Consider the following 18,552-nt stretch of genomic DNA (forward strand, 5'->3'; position numbering starts at 1 on the left):
GCAGTACTCTCTCTCTGTCTCTTTTTGAGAAATTAAAACTTAAAACCAAGCACAAAAGCTAGTATTTTGTCCCTTCCTTCTTACTCCTATCCCATAGTTCCAAAAAAAAAGTCTGTGTTTAAGTGAGAATTCACAGAGGTGCTTGCTTTGGGAATTGAAGAATAAGAGTTATGCTGAAGCCGTATGTCAATTGGAAGAAAAAATAATTTTGATCTGAAAAATTAGATTTTTTTACATTCTTTCTTTCTCTTCTTCTCCCTTTCCTTCCCCCCCGTCTCTGTCTCTCTCTCCCACATACACACACATACACACACACACACACACACACACACGTCTCCTCCTCCAAAACAACAACAACAAAGAATGGAAAATGTTTAGTCAATGGCTTTTATAAAATATGTTTAGCTCCCTCCATGTTTCAACAAGGTTCAAGGTTCATGTGTTCCCTGCCAGTTTAAACGAAAGGATGAGCAACTGAGTCTCTAGAAATTGTGAGGTCCCAATAAAAAGCACCTTTAGCAAGTGTGGCAGCCATGCTCCAGGATGGCCCCCAATAATCCCTGCTTCCTGTTGTTCACACCTTTGCAGGGTCCTCTCCACTCTGTACCAGGGAGGTCGACGTGACCAGTAAATCACGGAGTAAGGAGTCACATGCCACCTCCAAGATGAGGTTATAAAAGGCATGTGGCTGCCGTCTAGGGCTCTCTCTCTAGAATCACTCTGTCTCCGACAAGCCATGTGTGGAGCAGCCCCATGACTGCTCCACATGGAGGTACCAGAGCTTTCTGACAACGACCCACATAAGCGAGCTTGGAGGGAGGTCTTCCAGTTGCATTCAAGTCTTCAGAGATGACAACTTCTAGCCAACAGGTTGACCACAACTTTATGAAAGACCCTGAAGTAGAACCACCCAGGTAAGTCACTCTCAGATCCCTGACCTTCAAAAAAATGTGTGAGATAAGGAGTGTTTATAGGTTAGGCTACCAAATTTTAGTCATTTGTTACACAGCAGTAGGTTACTAATAGCTGATAATAATGTGTCTATCACCATTTTCCTTGTGAATCTATTGACAGGAGGTAGAAGTCAGGGGTCCTTGTTAGCATGAAATGGCTTTCATTCAAAAATACAACTTCTAGTCCTCCTTAAGAGGCCTTTTGCTATCTGTGTTGTCAGGAAGCTGCTCCACTGTATCTCTTGGGTTTCCCTTATCAGAGGCAACTTCTTATGTTAGAGATTGTTCCACTGTTCTTAAAAACACTCCTTCCCTAGTCTAATCAGATAAAGTTTCTTCTCTGCTACATTCTCACTCTATATATTCAACAGATCATTGCCTGTGTATCAGAAGGAAGCAAACAGTGTTTTTATCACAGGAAGCAACATTTCATCATGCTGCCTTTGAAATGCTGGTCAGCAGGGGCATCTGAGAGGACTCATGAGAACAGGTCTCTGTGGGCAGTGAGATGACCCACTTGTGGGTATTAGGAGCACAGCAAACAGGCAGCAGATGTCACAGGAGGAAAGCCAAGGGTTCAGAAGAGCAGAGGTCAGGGGCTGTGGCTTGGGCAGGAAGTCCATGACTTCGGGCAGACTGTCTTTGCCTTGATCGGAAATGTTCTCATCTTGACGTGGTGTCTCCTCTAGCAGCCTTTGCTCCCTGGAATCTCACACAAATGCTTTAGCTTCTAACATAGTGAGAGTGTGAGAGGACATCTGATGTGTAGGTTATGGTCTCAATACTCCCCTGTGTGCTGGCCTTTCTTCTCTGGCGTCTCGGTTACAGCCCCTGCCTTCTAACTTTGTAAGAACCTAAGAGGAAAGGCCCAACTGTAGGTCCTGTTCTCATTCATTCCTCCTGTTTAAATAAATGTCAACATTTTCTTTCATGGCCCTATGTCTTCTAAAACCTAGAAATCTAGAAGCTTCCATCCGGGGTTGGTAAAAATTTCAATGTGTTTATCATTTGCTGAAATTCTCCAATCCTGTAAATACTTGTTCTCAGATTATCTTCTGAGATCAAGTCCAGATATTCTGAAGCATTCCAAGAAAATTTAGATTTAGGAAGGAAAGATGATTAGGATTAGGATTAGGATTACGGAGGAAAGAAAAGGTAATTTCACAGAAACCAGAGTCATGCACTTTCAGGAATTCACTTTCATCATCCGCTTAAAATTTTTGTTTTCTCAATGTCCTATGAAATTTGTCTCGTGAAATCAACTTCCCTAATTGATAACACATTGAAAAAAACAATTTGCCCATATACTTGTGCGTTACACAGCACATAATACGTAACAGGCACTACACTTTTGTCTGAAGCACAAAGCAATAGAATATTGGGGTGCCAGACTAATTTAAAAATCATGTATTTCTGACTATTATGAGTAATATTCAGTAAAGAAATTTTGAGTATTTCTGAATATTATCCATAATACTTAGGATAATCGTTTTAAACATGCTCACATGTTTCCTGTCAGCCCTATTTCTAAGAATGTGTATGTGAATACAATTGTGCGAGGTATATATAATCATGAATAAATATTTTATATATATATACACATACAACAAAAAGATGTAAAAGAGACACAAAAAAGTAAAAGTAAAATCCTATGATGTCTCTAGAGAAGACTCAATTAATAAAAATCATAATTATTTTGAACTTTGACAAAATAATTCTAAAATTAAAAAGAAATAAAAATAGCAAAACTACCTTTTTATGCAATGCTCATGCGTGCTAGGCACTGGTTCCATCCACTGTAATCATCGTCATCATAATAAACTAATAAGGTAAGGACTATTATTACCCACACTCTCAAGGTAAGGAAACTGTGCCACAGAGAAGTGAGTATATTTGCTGGGCCACCTGCTAGTCAGCTGGGGACGTGGGATTTGAACCTGAATGCTATGAAAGTGAAGCTTGCTCTCTACCTGATGGCTGCATGGCTTCTCGACTTCCCAGGAATGTTTGAGACCAGCCACTGAAATGTTAAAAACCAGTAAAAAGTTAAGGGGATGGCTGATTTATCCTTCCACATGTTTTCTCTTGGGCCTACTGTTGTCCAATTAAGTTTCAGTAATTAAAATAATATGGAACAAAAAAGAAAAACAAATTAAAAGCAAAACAAAATAATACGGAACAGCCACAGGAGGAGACAGTTTAATAGAACAGAATGGAAAATCTAGAAACAGATCTAAATATTCCTAAGAACTTATCATAAGATGATAAAAAAAACAGCATATCAAATCTGGGGAGAAGAATAGATACTAAATAAATTGTGTTAAGACCATTTTAGATTTATTCAAGCATTGTAAATATTTTAATATAAGCATTATAAAATATATTACAAGCAATAGAAAAATCAAGTTCAACTGATGAAAAAACTAAATTCCAGATGGATTAGAGATTACACAGTAAAAAATTTAAAGCTGTAAACAAATAGAATATAATATTTATTTGATTATGAAGTGGGAGTAATATTGGTTTTCTAAGCACAATAATACATATAGAAACCGTCACAGCAGAGATCAAATCAATTTCATTACATCTGAATATATTATAAACAGACAGCAAGCAAAAGGCTGGGAAAATATTTGAAAGTTTGAAAATTTATATATAGCTTATATATCTAGCATATATACACACTCGAATATATATATTCTATACAAGTATATTTTATAAATCACTAACAGGAAAGAAAACAACTTAATTTTTAAGATAGGCAAATGTTATGAACAGGCAGTTCAAAAAAGAGGGTATAGGAGTTTTCAATAAGCTTCAATAGAATATAATGTATCAAAAAGTAATTGAGAGGGCTTCCCTGGTGGCGCAGTGGTTGAGAGTCCGCCTGCCGATGCAGGGGACACGGGTTCGTGCCCCGGTCTGGGAAGATCCCACGTGCCGCGGAGCGGCTGGGCCCGTGAGCCATGGCCGCTGAGCCTGCGCGTCCGGAGCCTGTGCTCCACAACGGGAGAGGCCACAACAGTGAGAGGCCCGCGTACCGCAAAAAAAAAAAAAAAAAAAAAAAAGTAATTGAGAAATTCAAATTTAAATCAATAAATACCATTTTCACTCATCAAATTTGTAAAAACATTACAAAATTATAATATCCAATACTGACAAAAAGTGTGGGGAGATTACGGATGCATAAACTGGTACAAGTTTTCCAGAGGATAATTTGGAAGTTTATATCAAAATACTTTAAGTTGGTAGTCTGTCTTCTATTAATATATTTGAAAAAATCATGGATGTTCAAAAATATTTAGCCTCTCATTGGCAGTGTCGTGGACAATGGGAAAAAAACTAAATATACAAATTGAACAATTGATTAAATAATCTATGGTACCGCTAAATAATAAAATACTTTGTCGTCATCAGAAATGATGTAGGCTGATCATATTTAAGAAACAGGAAATGTCTGTGACATAGTTTAAGTGTTTGAAGAACAGGTTTTCTGATTTTCACTTCCAGCCAAAGTGGTGTAACAGGGACTAGATTTATACTCCTTTCTAAAACAATTAAAAACTGCATAAGATATATGAACCAACAGCTCTCAAGATACTGACGTCAGGCAATAAATGATAATGAACTCTGAGAGATGGGAGAGAGCCTGAGATTGCCCCAGTTTACTGCCTGGAGTGTTTCTAGGCTACGGCACTAGGAGGGAGAGAGAGATGGAGCCCAGCAGTGGCTCTGAGTTGAGGGTCAGAACTGACAGTCTGGAAAGCCAAGGTAACTAGAGTTCAGAAAGCAGAGTACCAACAAGGAGAGCCCTGCATAGAGAGATCTGCAGAAGGTCCCTTCAGTTTCTCAACTGAGTGCCAATCAGCTCATGCTTATGTGGAAATTATCTGAAGCCAAGGAAAGAAACACACCAAAAGATTACAGGGAATAATCATCACAGTTCATATAGGGCCAGGAATAGTACTTATTCCCACTATTCAGAATAGAAAATGATATAATTCATGAGTTGTCATATAGGTTGTTTAGAAAGATTTTGTCTCAGTAGTAGTATAAATTAACCTTAGACTAAATGCTGCTCTGGTTACACCTAAAACAATTTAAAAGACCCCCAAAATCCAACTGTTTCAGTGCAACTTAACACTGATTCAGAGGACAGATAAAGAACAGTTATAGGGCTACAAAAAATATTCAGTATCTAGCAAGTCAAAATGAACATTGCCTGACATCCAAAGGTTATCAAGTATACAAAAGAGCTGAAAAATACTACTCTTAATGAAAAGACAAACAATTAAAACTGACCCAGAATTGGCATACAGGGTAGAATTAGTAAAAAAACATTAAATCAGCTATTATATCTGAATCTCATATGTTTCAAAAGACTACATGAAAGACTGAAAGTGTTAAGCAGAGACATGGTAGATAAAAAAAAGACCCAAAGAGAACTCCTACAGTTAAAAACTAAAATATTTCAGATGAAAAAAATGCAAGGTATGTTAATAGAGGTTACACAACATGAAACACAGAAATAAAAAAAATCAGAAAAAAATAGAGCATCAGGGAGGTGTGGGAAATTTTCAAGGTATCTCATACAAATGTAATTTGAGTCTCTGAAGGAGAGGAGCTAGAAATGGGACAGAAAAACGTTATTTGAAAAAACAATGGCCCCACAATGTTGCAAATTTGATGAAAATTATAAAACCCCCAAGTCCAGGAGGCTCAGTGAAACTCGACAATGAAGAGCATGAAGAAAAGTACCCCAAAAGGCACACCATAATCAAGTGATAAAGAGAAACTTTAAAAAGTCATGGGAGGAAAATCATGTTCCTACAGAGCAACAAAGACAGAGATTGTATCAGATTTCTCATCAGAAACAAGCAGGAAGATAGTGGAACAAGATCTTTAAAGTACCAAAAAAACAAACAAACAAAAAAGTCACCTTAGAATTCCTTACCCAGTTAAAATATTGTTCAAAAATGAATATGAAATGAAGACTTTTTCAGACATATAACAATTGAGAAAATTCATCAACAACAGAAAAGTGCTATGAGAAATTTTAAAGGAAAGCCCTTCAAACAGAAAGAAAGATACCAGGCAGAAATGTGAAACTGCATGAAAGAATGCAGACACCAGAAAAGTGAACTATAAACTATCATTTATGATTTAAATGATAAGCAAAAATATAGAGATTTTTACTTATCATTTAAATCACTTAAAGATAATTGATTGTTTAAATCAAAAATGATTACAGAGCTTCCCTGGTGGCGCAGTGGTTGGGAGTCCGCCTGCCGATGCAGGGGACACGGGTTCGTGCCCCGGTCCGGGAAGATCCCACGTGCCGCGGAGCGGCTGGGCCCGTGAGCCATGGCCGCTGAGCCTGCGCGTCTGGAGCCTGTGCTCCGCAACGGGAGAGGCCACGACAGTGAGAGGCCCGTGTACCGCAAAAAAATAATAATAATTAAAAAAAAAAAAGAGAAAGGTTCAGTGTGCCCTTAAATCTTCATGCAAGGGTCATGGTCTCGCACCTGCTGTCAGATTCCTGGAGCAAGAATTGTAGAGAATGGCCCTCCATCTGCATCTAGAGTACGCAGACAGGCATCTGACCTAATTCAAGTCACCCTTCCTCACCAGCCTCAGAGAGACCCCTCTGGCTGAAAGCATCAGGCCAACCTCTGCAGAGTCCTGAACAGAAAGCAGTTAGGGAATAAACAGAAAGACGGTTCCATTTCTCATTTATTAACATATTGTCTCATTTTCAACAAGAGGTGTCAGGTCCAGAGATTTATTAGCAAGTCAATCTCTCAACTGATTCAAACTCAGCTGACAGCTGATAGAGAAGAAGGGTAAGAATGTGTATTTATTTCACGTCCCTTTTTCAATCACTGCACCCTGGGAAGTAGTCTTTCTAGAAACTGGGGAATTGGATGAATAACTTCCTCTTCCCTTTTCTAGGGTCAGAGAGCTTGTTATATAAGGACAGGTGTTCAGCTGATATACTGTGACATCAGTACATTGGCAACCATGACATGTACCTTCCAGGGGAAGCTGAGCAGATCCACAACCATTGGGGGCATTTCCTACAGAACCAAAGATGTCATCTCTTCAGCCGTACCTGAATCTTCAACATTCCCGGGGGCGGAGCTAGCATTCCCTCTGTGATCAGAGCAGCTGATGAAATCAATGCACTCAAGGTTCCCACATGCACTAGTTTAACACAAAGATAACTCCACAACTTCTTACCAAAAAAGTGGTGGGGAAAGAGGCTGTTATACCTGGCAGGGAGTACTGTGGTTCAAATCATAGTGTGTGAACAAAAAAAAAAATGTTGCCCGCCACTGCAGTAAACAACGAATGCTGCCCTCCATCGGGCCATCAGCGACTGAGATGTCTGATGTTCGACTACTTGGATTTTTTTTCTTTTTCAGCAAAAACTCATATATATTCTGGCTCCTCCCTTACCTGTTTGGAACAGTTCCTCAGAGCTATCTGAGAGGTTGTCTCCCAGGCTATAGTCCTCAGTAAGGTCCCTGAATAAAAGAGAACTCTCAACTTTTAGGTTGTGTGATTTTTTTCCTGTCAGCAGTGGCTACCATTTATTGAGAAATTTGTATGTGCCAGGCCCTGAGCTAAGCTCTTTACATAGGTTACATATACACATTTATACCCCATTTGCATGCTAAAAACAACTCTGAGATTAAGGTATGAGCACCCTGGTGGTATAGGAAACTGAGGCACACAGACCTAGCAGTCACATAGTCAGGAAGCAGGAAAGCCATGATCAAGGTTCAATCAAGTGGACCCCAACACCTGCTCCTACCGTGAATCTGTCTACCAAGGCTTTGTTTTCATTGACCACTTCTCGTCCATCTTTGAGGTGGGAGGCTTTGGCTAAGGGTAAGGACATAGGGTGTGGTCTAATCAGTAACATTAGCAGTAACAAATGCTATTGCAGCATCTTGTTTGCCTTGTGTTTGTTAACTGACGCCCAGTAGCCCTGAATAGATCATTGATCTAGACATGATAGGAGAAGAGACCACACATAAGCTTCCTGCCTTCTAGAACTTTCTGTGCCAAGAGGGATGTATTGACAGCATTTGCAGAGACAGATAAGTTATCTCAAAATAAATGCACATGCTCAGAGAAGTATAAATATCATGTGATCCCCCAGAACTGACTATTCAAGAAATGCTTTTGAAAGCAAAAAAGTCAACACATTTCTAGAAATAACAGAGGACCTCAGAGTTCTCTAGGTCAGCATTCTCTGAGTTTTCTTGAACAATAACACTTAAAAATAATAATGCATTGACCCAATACTGTAAGAGATTATGAGATATTTTATATACTTAGAATAAAGTACAAAGCAAAGATGACGTTACAGATGAATTAACTATTTAGGAAATGTTGAAAAATTTGTAGTTTCTCCTTTATGACAGTATTTTACAACTAGATGAATTGTCATATGTGTTGTTAAAAGAACAAAAGGCCACAACTACATGTTGAAAATACATGATTAGAAATGCCACAGAATCCATGGACCTTAGGAAAACTGTGTGTTGGGAAATAAACAGATGGACATCTGAGCATTCATGCATGATGGGATCCCCCATGTTAAAGCCTAGCATGTTCTGATATGGCTCATCCTTCTTTAAAGGGAGATTATTTAAAACGAAGAGCACTATAAATTGAAATGTAAACTTTCTTTTTCTTTTAATTTTATTTTAACTATATTTCAGAAAATGCATATCCATGGCATTGTTTGTTTATGGAAGAACTCAGAAGAATACCTGAGGAATAAAATAGTGATCCAAGGAATTAGGGTTGATGGGAGGGAGTTGTGTAGAGAGAAGAGATAGGGACGGAGAAAGGAGAAATAGGGAAGGGTCCTCATCATTCTATCCCACAGCTCTATGAAACCCAACCTTCGTTATCATTAAATACAAGAGTCAGTTTAGGTTCTAAATTCTTATGGTAACAGCTTAGAGGATCCCAGGTAACCAACCAGAAAGTGAGATACCAGTTGGGAGCCTTCTGCAAGAATCCCACCAAGAGGTGGTAAGGGCTTGAATTTAGAAAACAGCTGTTAGAATGAAGTAGGAAGGAAGAACAGATTGTATTCCTATGTTTAAGAGTAGAATCAATTAGATTTATTACGTTATTTTGCATTGGGAAGGAAAGATGGAAAGGAGTTTGGGGGATAGCTCTCAAACAAGGTGGGATGTTTGACAACCATTCACAGAGATACCAAATACTGGAGGAGGAGGAGTTAGTAGGAAAGCAATGGTGGGTTCAATTTTGGATAAGCTAACTTTGAGGGGCTGTCTTGACATTAAGCTATTAGAAATACGTCGGTAAAATTATGGGCCAGACCTATTAATTGGGGATTTGTCAGTGTGCAAATTGTACTCAAGTCATGGGGATAATCCAGGTGCCTTCAGGAGGAAAGAACAGAGGAAGAACTGCAAGGGACAAGGAAGGAGTTCTGGGACGCATGACTCCCGATGGGCAGGAGGGGGACTGGCACCCACACAGGAAAGTAAAAGAGGTTAAAGATGGAGAAGTTCCCATCAGCAACCAGTGCAGTCACTAATGACATCATTTAAAGTGACTTCGGAGCTGGTGAGGGTAGCCCAGGCAGGACACAGTGAGTCGGAAAGAAATGCTAGGAGAAGTGAGAACGCTAAGTGCAACATGTGGTTGTTTGGAAATGGCAACGAATGCAAATACCCCTGCCTTCTCCTCTCAGAGACACGAAGAGGGGCGATGAAGAAACCCCACGGGAGACTTGGTGTCCTCAGAGGAGAATCAGGTCTCGGGTAAGTCCAGGAGCTACAAAGAATGTTCTCTGAAGAATTTAGGGGTGAAGGATGTCTACTAACAATGGAATGGTAACTGTTGGAATTCCTTATATATTTTGGATATTAGCTCCTTATCAGATATATGTTTTCAAATAGTTTCTCCCGTTCCATAGGTTGCCTTTTCACTCTGTTGATTGTTTCTTTTGCTGTGCAAAAGGTTTTAACTTGATGTAGTCCCACTTGTCTACCATATGATCCATCAATCACACTTTGGCGTGTGTATTCAAAAGCATTGGAATCAGGATCCTAAAGAGACACCTGCACTCCCATGTTCATTGCAGCATATTATCCATAAGTCAAGAAATGGAACCACCCAAATAGCCACCAACACATAACTGAGGAAGAAAGTGTGGTTTATACATTTGACGGAATATGATTCCGCTGCAAAAAACAAGGAAATCCTGGCATATGTGACAACACAGGCAGACCTGGACGAAATTATGGTAAGTAAAATAAACCAGTCACAGAAGAAAAAACACTGCATGATTCCACTTTCTAAAACAGTCAAACTCATAGAAACAGAAAGTACAATGGTGGTGGCTAAGGTCTGGGGAGAGGGGGAAAAGGGGCTGGCTGTTCAATGGGTCTAAAGTTTCAATTATGCAAGATGAATAAGTTCTAGAGACCTGCTGTGAAGCACTGTGTCTATAGTTCACAATACCGTACTGTGTTCAGAAAAATATAGTAAGGTAGATCTCTTGTTAATAGTTCTTACGGAGAGAGAGAGAGAGAGAGAGAGAGAGAGAGAGAGAGAGAGAGAGAGAGAGAGAGGGAGAAATCTAGATGCGATCACCCAGATGGAAAGAAGGCAGAATGAGCCCTGGGTCCCTCCTGTGCTGAGAGGCTGGGTAGAATAAGAACTAGCAATGGAGAGAGAGAAAGAGAGACCAGTTAGATGGGAAGAAAACCAGGGGTGTTTGGAGTCTAAAAACTAGGTGAGAAATATTTCAAAGAGGAAGGAATGATTCATCACGCCAACGCTGCAGGAGGTTCCAATCAGCACCGGGAAACAAATCACTGGCTTAACAACACAGATGCCACGGCAACATTGAGAAGCTGGTGTTTGTAGAATAGTAGGTATGAAAACCTATTCAGAATATTTTAAGAAAGAGTGGGAGCAAAGGAATTACAGACAGTAAGTATATAGAACTACTCCAGGGCATTTTGCTGTAAAGGAGAAGAAAGAAATGGAGCACAAACTGGAAGGGAAACGGAGGCAAAGACAAATGTTACACGCCACGCAGGGGTGGTCAGGACCACATGTGTGGCCACGGGAGTGTGCTTTTGGGAATCAGTCCCCAAAGCAGTCGCATTGTTAGTTCCAGCCAGGATACCCAAAAGGATAATAAGGAAAATGTGAGTCAAGCTGTCAAACCAGCAACGTCGGGAAGCATAAGAAAGTTGACGGGTGAGAGAGGGCAGGGTGAGCGGGTGGGGAGGAGAAAACTGGAGGTTTTACCCTGGACCAACCCATGTGCAGCTAGCAGGCCGGGCACAGCACAGCCCTGGATGGAGACAGGAAGTTGGATGGGCAGCAGTACTTGGGGGGGGGGGGGGGGCCTCTACCAGGCTGAGCGAGATCTGAAGGGGATCTGGGGAGGCCTGACCACGGGTGAGGGACCAGTGCTCACCTGGACTTCTCGCAGTGCTGCCATCAAGAAGATGCCCCAGGGGCTTCCCTGGTGGCGCAGTGGTTGAGAGTCCGCCTGCCGATGCAGGGGACACGGGTTCGTGCCCCGGTTCCGGGAAGATCCCACGTGCCGCGGAGCGGCTGGGCCAGTGAGCCATGGCCGCTGCGCCTGCGCGTCCGGTGCCTGTGCTCCGCAACGGGAGAGGCCACAACAGTGAGAGGCCCGCGTACCGCAAACAAACAAACAAACAAAAAAACCCTCTAACTTTAAGGGCTTCCCTGGTGGCACAGTGGTCGAGAGTCCGCCTGCTGATGCAGGGGACGCGGGTTCGTGCCCCGGTCCGGGAGGATCCCACATGTCGCGGAGCGGCTGGGCCCGTGAGCCATGGCCGCTGCGCCTGCGCATCCGGAGCCTGTGCTCCGCAGCGGGAGGGGCCACAACAGTGAGAGGCCTGCGTACCGGGGGAAAAAAAAAAAAAAAACCCTCATAGCACTGTGGATCTCAGAGCAACGCGGCTCTGCAGTCCAGCCTCCCTCCCCTCCCCAGGAAGGTCTCCCTTGCGGGCAATAATACTCAAACTTCGGTGCAGGTCAGGATCCACCCCTCTGCTGTAGATGGGAAGGGTGAAGAAGACCCCACAGGTGCTTGATTCTGCTCGACACCCACATTAGAAATCACTCCTCTGCTCTGGGTTGTGCTCTTATGAAGGGCAATTAAATGTCTTTGTGTCCCGATAAAGGTTTTATTGAGTGTCTAGGCCCTGGACTAGCTTTTAGGGAACTGTGGAAGGGGTGACAGTAGCAGACATCAGCCGAGGCTAGGACAGTGAAGCAGCTCAGGGCTCAGGAAGTGGACCCCCTCGGGGTGGCAGGAGGGGAGCCAGGGCTGGGGAGCCTCACTGAGCCCAGTCTGGGGGCGGCAAGGTGTCTGGGAAAGACCATGAGTATCCAGGCATGAGGCCAAGGTCTAGTGCGTGGCTGTGGCCTCAGGACTGGCTGGGCAGCCAGAGGGGTCTGAGCTAGGATCCAGCTGGGCAGTGGCAGAGGCCAGAGCTGAGAGACAAGGCAGTAGCTGGCAGTTCCCTGCAGCTCTGGCACGTTGCCCCTGCATTTGCTTGGCTTTGCTGCATGTGTGATAAAGCAACAGGCTCTTTCAAATAGGACTCCCTTGACGCTTTCTGGGGGAGACTCCCAGGTCCAGAGGCTCCAATGCGATAAGGAGTCCCCTTAGTTCCCTGAGCCCAGGCAGGGTGCTCGGTTCTTGCTACTCCAGCCACAAACAAATCCCTCCAAAGGAAACACCACCGTCCACTGGAACATGACATTTTCTGTCCTTCCATCGCCATTACCATCCTCAGCTCTCCTGGGCTGAAGGCTCATTACAGCCCAAAGGCTTCGCTGAAAACCTTAGCTTCACTCTCCCCTTTGATCACCTAGTAAGAAAAGTCACCCCAACTTTGTAGGTCAAAACCCTGCATCTTAATGAAATAAAATGATGGTGTGGGTGGGGAAAGGGGGACACGGGCTGAAACTCAGGTCTCCGGCCTCAGCACCACTCTTTCTTATTATCGTGATCAAATACACATAACGTAAAACTGACCACTTTAACCCATCGCTTAGTGTAGGTTCCGTGGCTTTAAATACATTCACATTGTGGTACAGCCATCACCACCAACCATCTCCAGGACTATTTTCATCTTGCAAAGCTGAAACTCTGTCCCCCTTAACTAATAACTCCCCAGATCCCTCCCCCGGCACCCACACTTTACTCTCTGTCTCTATGGATCTGATTCCTCTAGGTTCCTCGTGTACGTGAAATCAAACAGTTTTGTCCCTTTGCGACAGGCTTATTTCACTGAGCATCATGTCCTCAAGGGGAGACAGAACCATAGGAGAGGGTGGTTTCCATCCCACAAGCTCGAGGTTAGGGGCCAGCATTTTCCACTGTGAAATTTTTTGCTGCTACGGAAGCCCACGCTCTTGATTTCACTAATGGTATTCCGGCTGAATTGTGTCCCTCCCCCAAAAAATTCCTAGGTTGGAGTCCTCACCCCCGACCCTGAGTATACCTTGGAATGTAGCTGTCTTGAGAGAGAAGGCCTTTATGGTTTCATAAGCTTCAATGAAATCACATGGCAGGGCCCTAACCCACTATGACTGGGGTCCCTGCTAGAAGAGAGATGCCAGGGATGGGTGCACAGAGGAAAGACCCTGGAGGACCCAGGGGACACAGGGAGAAGGTTGCCGTATGCATGCCACAGAGTGAGCCCTCAGGAGAAACCAAGCCCGCCAGCACCTTGATCTTGGACTTGCAGCCTCCAGGACTGTGAAAAGAAAAACTCCTGTTGTTTGAACGCCCTGATCTGTGCTATTTTGTTATGGAGCCTGAGCTGACTAATACAGATGTGGCTACGTGTTACCAGATTTGAAAGACCCCTGTCCCAGAGTGGCCGCAATCCACCCCCAGTCTGATTTTTGTGGGCATGGAGCATAGAGGTTACTTGACTCTGCATTTCTGTCTCATTCAGAGACGGATGTGGTTTGTAAGCCTGCCCAGGGGTCTGCCATGGATGACCTTTCAAAGCTCTGAGTTTCCACTAAGACAGCCCTGCAGTTGGCCCCTAAAGCATGGTTTCACTGGCCCAACCTGCCTTATTTTCACCAGGCAGCGCCCGTTCCCAGGGCCGGCAGCCCCGCAGAAACGTCACGGATTCACCGGCCGTGTGAATCATTCCTCCGCAGCCTTTCTGCTCTAGGAGAGGAAAACGCTCACAGAGAAAATAACATGGCCCAAGAAAAGAGCCCCTCCCTCCTGCAGGGAAAGTCACCAGCTGCCTAAACACAGGGACAAGAATCTTTGGTCTCAGATTCAGAGTGATTCTCTGCTATTTCTCAATACACTGGGTTTAAAATTGCCCCTTTCTGGTGTCATAATGTATGTGTAATTTTTGCTTTTCAGCCGAACAGGTAACAAAGAATTTTCCTTGTTTTTTTCTTTGCCTATTCTAAGGCATATAAATTCCAAAACACAGCCTCCAGATGGGCCAGGGAAGCTGATGGCCTTGAGAGGAGCTCAGAACGGTGAAATGGGGGTGGAAGTATGGGTTGAAAGAGCTGGAGAGAAAGCCAGACACCTTATCCAGAGATGAGGCAATTTCTAGAAAAGTCTCAGCGAGGGCCACTCAGGACACATGATCAGGAAGATTACACCCCCAAAGGGGCCTTGGAAATGTGTAACCCAACACAGGGAACGTAAGAGAGCGAGAACACCCATTACTAGAAATGAGATTCATAAATTTTCATGTAAGACTTGCTCAAGGGAACCTCAGCCACATCGCCGCTGAGGCCCCCGGTTCCCAGAGAGATGTTCCAGCCGGAAGCTGGAGAATCAACACACAGATTCCAGGCAGGGAAAAGGTCTTCAGCCTTCAAAGAGCGAAAGAGAAATGCGGTGGTGGAGGAGGGTCGTGATGAGGCCGATGCGAATGGATTGGTATGAAACTGGAGGACAGAAATTAAAGATGAACTAAAAGCCAAAGGGGAAAAATCTTGCTGCAGAGAGCAACTGAAGCCTCTGATGAAGAGCAGGCGCAGGATGGGGGCTGAGCCAGAGCAGGTCTGGGCCCCCAGCCATCCCAGGCCAAGGTCACCTGTACAGGGGAAGCCCCCCGATTGACAGGCATTGTCTGTGTACGTGACGGATTGCACTTCGCCGGGTGGACCGGATTCAGGAGAAAATGGGAAGTTTCTGTGACCTCAGGGCACCATATCTCCCTCTATTCATTTGAGAGTGACAAGGGGAAGGTCACTGGCGTCAACAACAAAGGGACTTGCATTTGGTGGTGGACCCAGGGTGCGGTTACCTTCTGGCCCTGCATCTTCCCTAATCTTGTTTTCTCCACTGGTTACTAGATAACGCTGGCAGTGCTAACCTCATTTTACTGCTCAGCACAATCACAGGAAGTATCCATTAAGCAGGTATTTATGGAGCCCCTGCTCTGGCCAGGCGCTGTGTGATATCGTAGAAATGGACTGGTGAGATGAACATTAATTTCTCTTTATCAGCAGGATGAATAGAGTTTCTCTCCTCATAAAATTAACAAATCCACAGTTACCCTTCTGCAGTGGGAGGCCTGCCACAGTCCTGACCCACCCTTCTATTCACCCAAGGCTCCTTTCCCTTACGTTCCCATAGCATCTTTTAGACCTTCTGTTTGGCTTGAAAATTCATCATGGAAAACCTCGCTATGAGCCACTGGTCCCATCCCCTAGCCACTGCGAAAAGGGACACCATCTGACGTAATATCTCTTTCCCAACTCAAAATTTCCCGGACTCTTCACCCATATTCTCCATCCTCCTTGAGAAGGAGGCCTCTTTTCAATTTGATCTCTCAACCCCCAGCCCAGATGCAGTCTTACCTCTCAAAGGTTCTCCCTGTGTCATTCTTACATCTGTCTCTACCGGCTTCCTCCACCCAGTGTCTACGATGTTCTGGGCTCCCCACCATAACTAAAGCCTTCCCTTATATTATTCACATTCCTATGAAACTGCTGTCCCCTCTCTCCTTCCTTTCCCTGCCCACGTTCTTAGAGAAGAAGGCTCTGCTCCAGCCTTCACCACCCCCGCTGCACACCTACTCCTCGGACCCTCAGAGTCTGATTCTGCAGTACTGCCTGCACTGCTAGTTCAAAAGTACCCGAAAATCTCCTGGTTTACATTCTATTCTCCACTGGGACCACTTGACACTGTGACAACTTCCTCTTCGAAACGCCACCCATGGCCTCCGTGACACCTCACTCCCCTCTGGGTCCCCCTCTTGTCACCCTGATGGTGCATTTTGAATGCTTCACTGATTCCTCTCGCCAGCCCCACAGTTTAATGCAGTCATCGTCTAAAGATCTGTCCTTACTGCTTTCTCCAGGGACACTCATGGATTCCCACTTCAAATGTTGCAGCAAAAATAGAAATGAGACTTTTTTCTTTTCTGATAAATAAGGAAACAATGAACAGGCTGGGGAAACAGCATAAACAGGCCTGAAAGGGTTAAGCAATCTTGGTTATTCTTTAGCTGTTACTACTAACAAACACTTGTAGCTAGATGTGTCCTTCACAGAGCTAATTACTCTCTGACTCCGTATGAATTATACCCTGCACCTGGCATCCTTCTCCCCCTACTCTCCCTTGTAGCACTCTTCATTGCAGAAAGAAGGTCACGAGCCGATAACTTCAGGGACACCAGACCCAGTTGCTAAACCTCCTGCCACCAGCTTTGGCCATGAATTTACAGAAGAAAAGAAAAAAATGTAAGACCTTCATTATTCTGAGGCTTATCACCTACCCCAGACTATGAGCTCCAGCTATAAAAACCTTTCCCTACTCCGCAGGGGAGGAGGGCACAGTCCTTGAGGCGCCTGCCTACGGTGTTCTCTCTTTGCCCGGCAAAGAATAAAGCTACTCTCTCTTTCCTCCAGACTCTGTCTCCATGCTTCTCTTTGACATCGGTGCACAGAGAGCCAATATTCTGGCATCACAACTATGAGCAGATGCTGATGGTCAAGATCCATGTCGAGGTCTCGCACCTCCTCACGTCACCCTACCTGCAAATCTCTTCATGCCACCTACACAATACGCATCGTGTTCAGCCACCTCTTTCATCACTCACCACATGGCCCAGTTCAGACCTTCATCATCTCACCAGGACTATGGCAATAGCTTCCTAACTATCCTCCACATGTGCCCTAGTCTTAGGGAACTCAATTTAGTGCCTTCCTCAAAACCCAGCGATGGGTCACACAGTCCTTACAATAATGTCCAAATTCATTGCTTAAAGGTCTTCTCTCCGGATGTGTGTCCCTGTTCCAGATGAGCTGTGGGTTTTGAAGAAAGTATTTACCTTCTTTGAGCTTCTGTAGCTTTACCTCATAGTGTTGCTGCAGGAAAAGTTGCTCAGGTTGTACACTGCACAAGTGTGCCCAGTGGATGGCGCATGTGGAAACTGAAATCCAGCCCATGCTCTAATCACCAAATGGGTTCCCTGGTCTGGGCTGAGTCTGAGTCTGGTCAGAAGAGGAAGCTCCTTTCCCTAATTTGCCCAAAGGTAGAGTAAGGATTGGGACTTCCCCCTTCAACACTTACCTATTCCTCTCCCTACTTGACAGTCAGACCCAAATCTTCTATTTTTTCCAAATTTGCCATGCACTCAAACAACCTAGAGTGTATGTTTCCATCATCTCTGCAGCAGGGTCCACCTGGCGAAAACCTCATTCTCCAATGCCCCTTGGCCTGAGAAGATTCTGTGCGTCCTCCCAGCTCAGAACTTCCTCTTTAGCTCCACTGTGTAAACGGTTGCACGTTTCTTGAGCACTTAGGTCACTCTTGTTTGCATTGCGATTTTGATTAGGAATCTATCTCCTCCATTGTTGGGTGATCTGACAGCACGACGCAGAGTGGAGCCCACTCCTGATGCTGGTTTGAGCTCAGTATTCCTGGCAAACCTGGATTTGTAGCACTATCAGTTTGCAATTTGGAAAGCAAAGGCATAGAGCAGACCTTAAGGAGGATACATGTAAATCTTGAAGAAGCCAGATTAAATAATTGTTTGAAACTAACATTTTAAATTATAGAAATAATATACAATGACCATATGTAAATTAGAAAAATATAGATAAGTAAAAAGAAGTCAAAATTACTTCTAATCCCTATACCTAGAGATAGCCATTGTCATCATTTTGTCCTGTAACCTTACAAACGTCATTATACATATATTTACATATATATATGATTTAACCCCAAAATGAGATTATTATATTACCTACTTTTTCACTTAGTTTCATGAGCATTTTCTGATGATATAAAATATTTTTCTATAGAATTATTTTTTTTACTGTCTGCATAGTATTTCACTGGGTGGCTGTACTGTAATTTATTTAAACACACCCTAATTAGGTTAATTTTTATTTTTCTCTATTTTATGTAAAACTGAAGTCAATATCTTTGTAACTAAATATTTGGTACAAAATGAATTTTCTCTTAAGAATAAAGGCCTAGAAGCAGAACTGCTGGGTCAAAGGTTAGCTATCTGTAACTAAACTAGCCCTGAGAATCACCATAGCA

The sequence above is a fragment of the Delphinus delphis genome, chromosome 12, assembly GCF_949987515.2.
Source record: "Delphinus delphis chromosome 12, mDelDel1.2, whole genome shotgun sequence".
Lineage (NCBI taxonomy): Eukaryota > Metazoa > Chordata > Mammalia > Artiodactyla > Delphinidae > Delphinus > Delphinus delphis.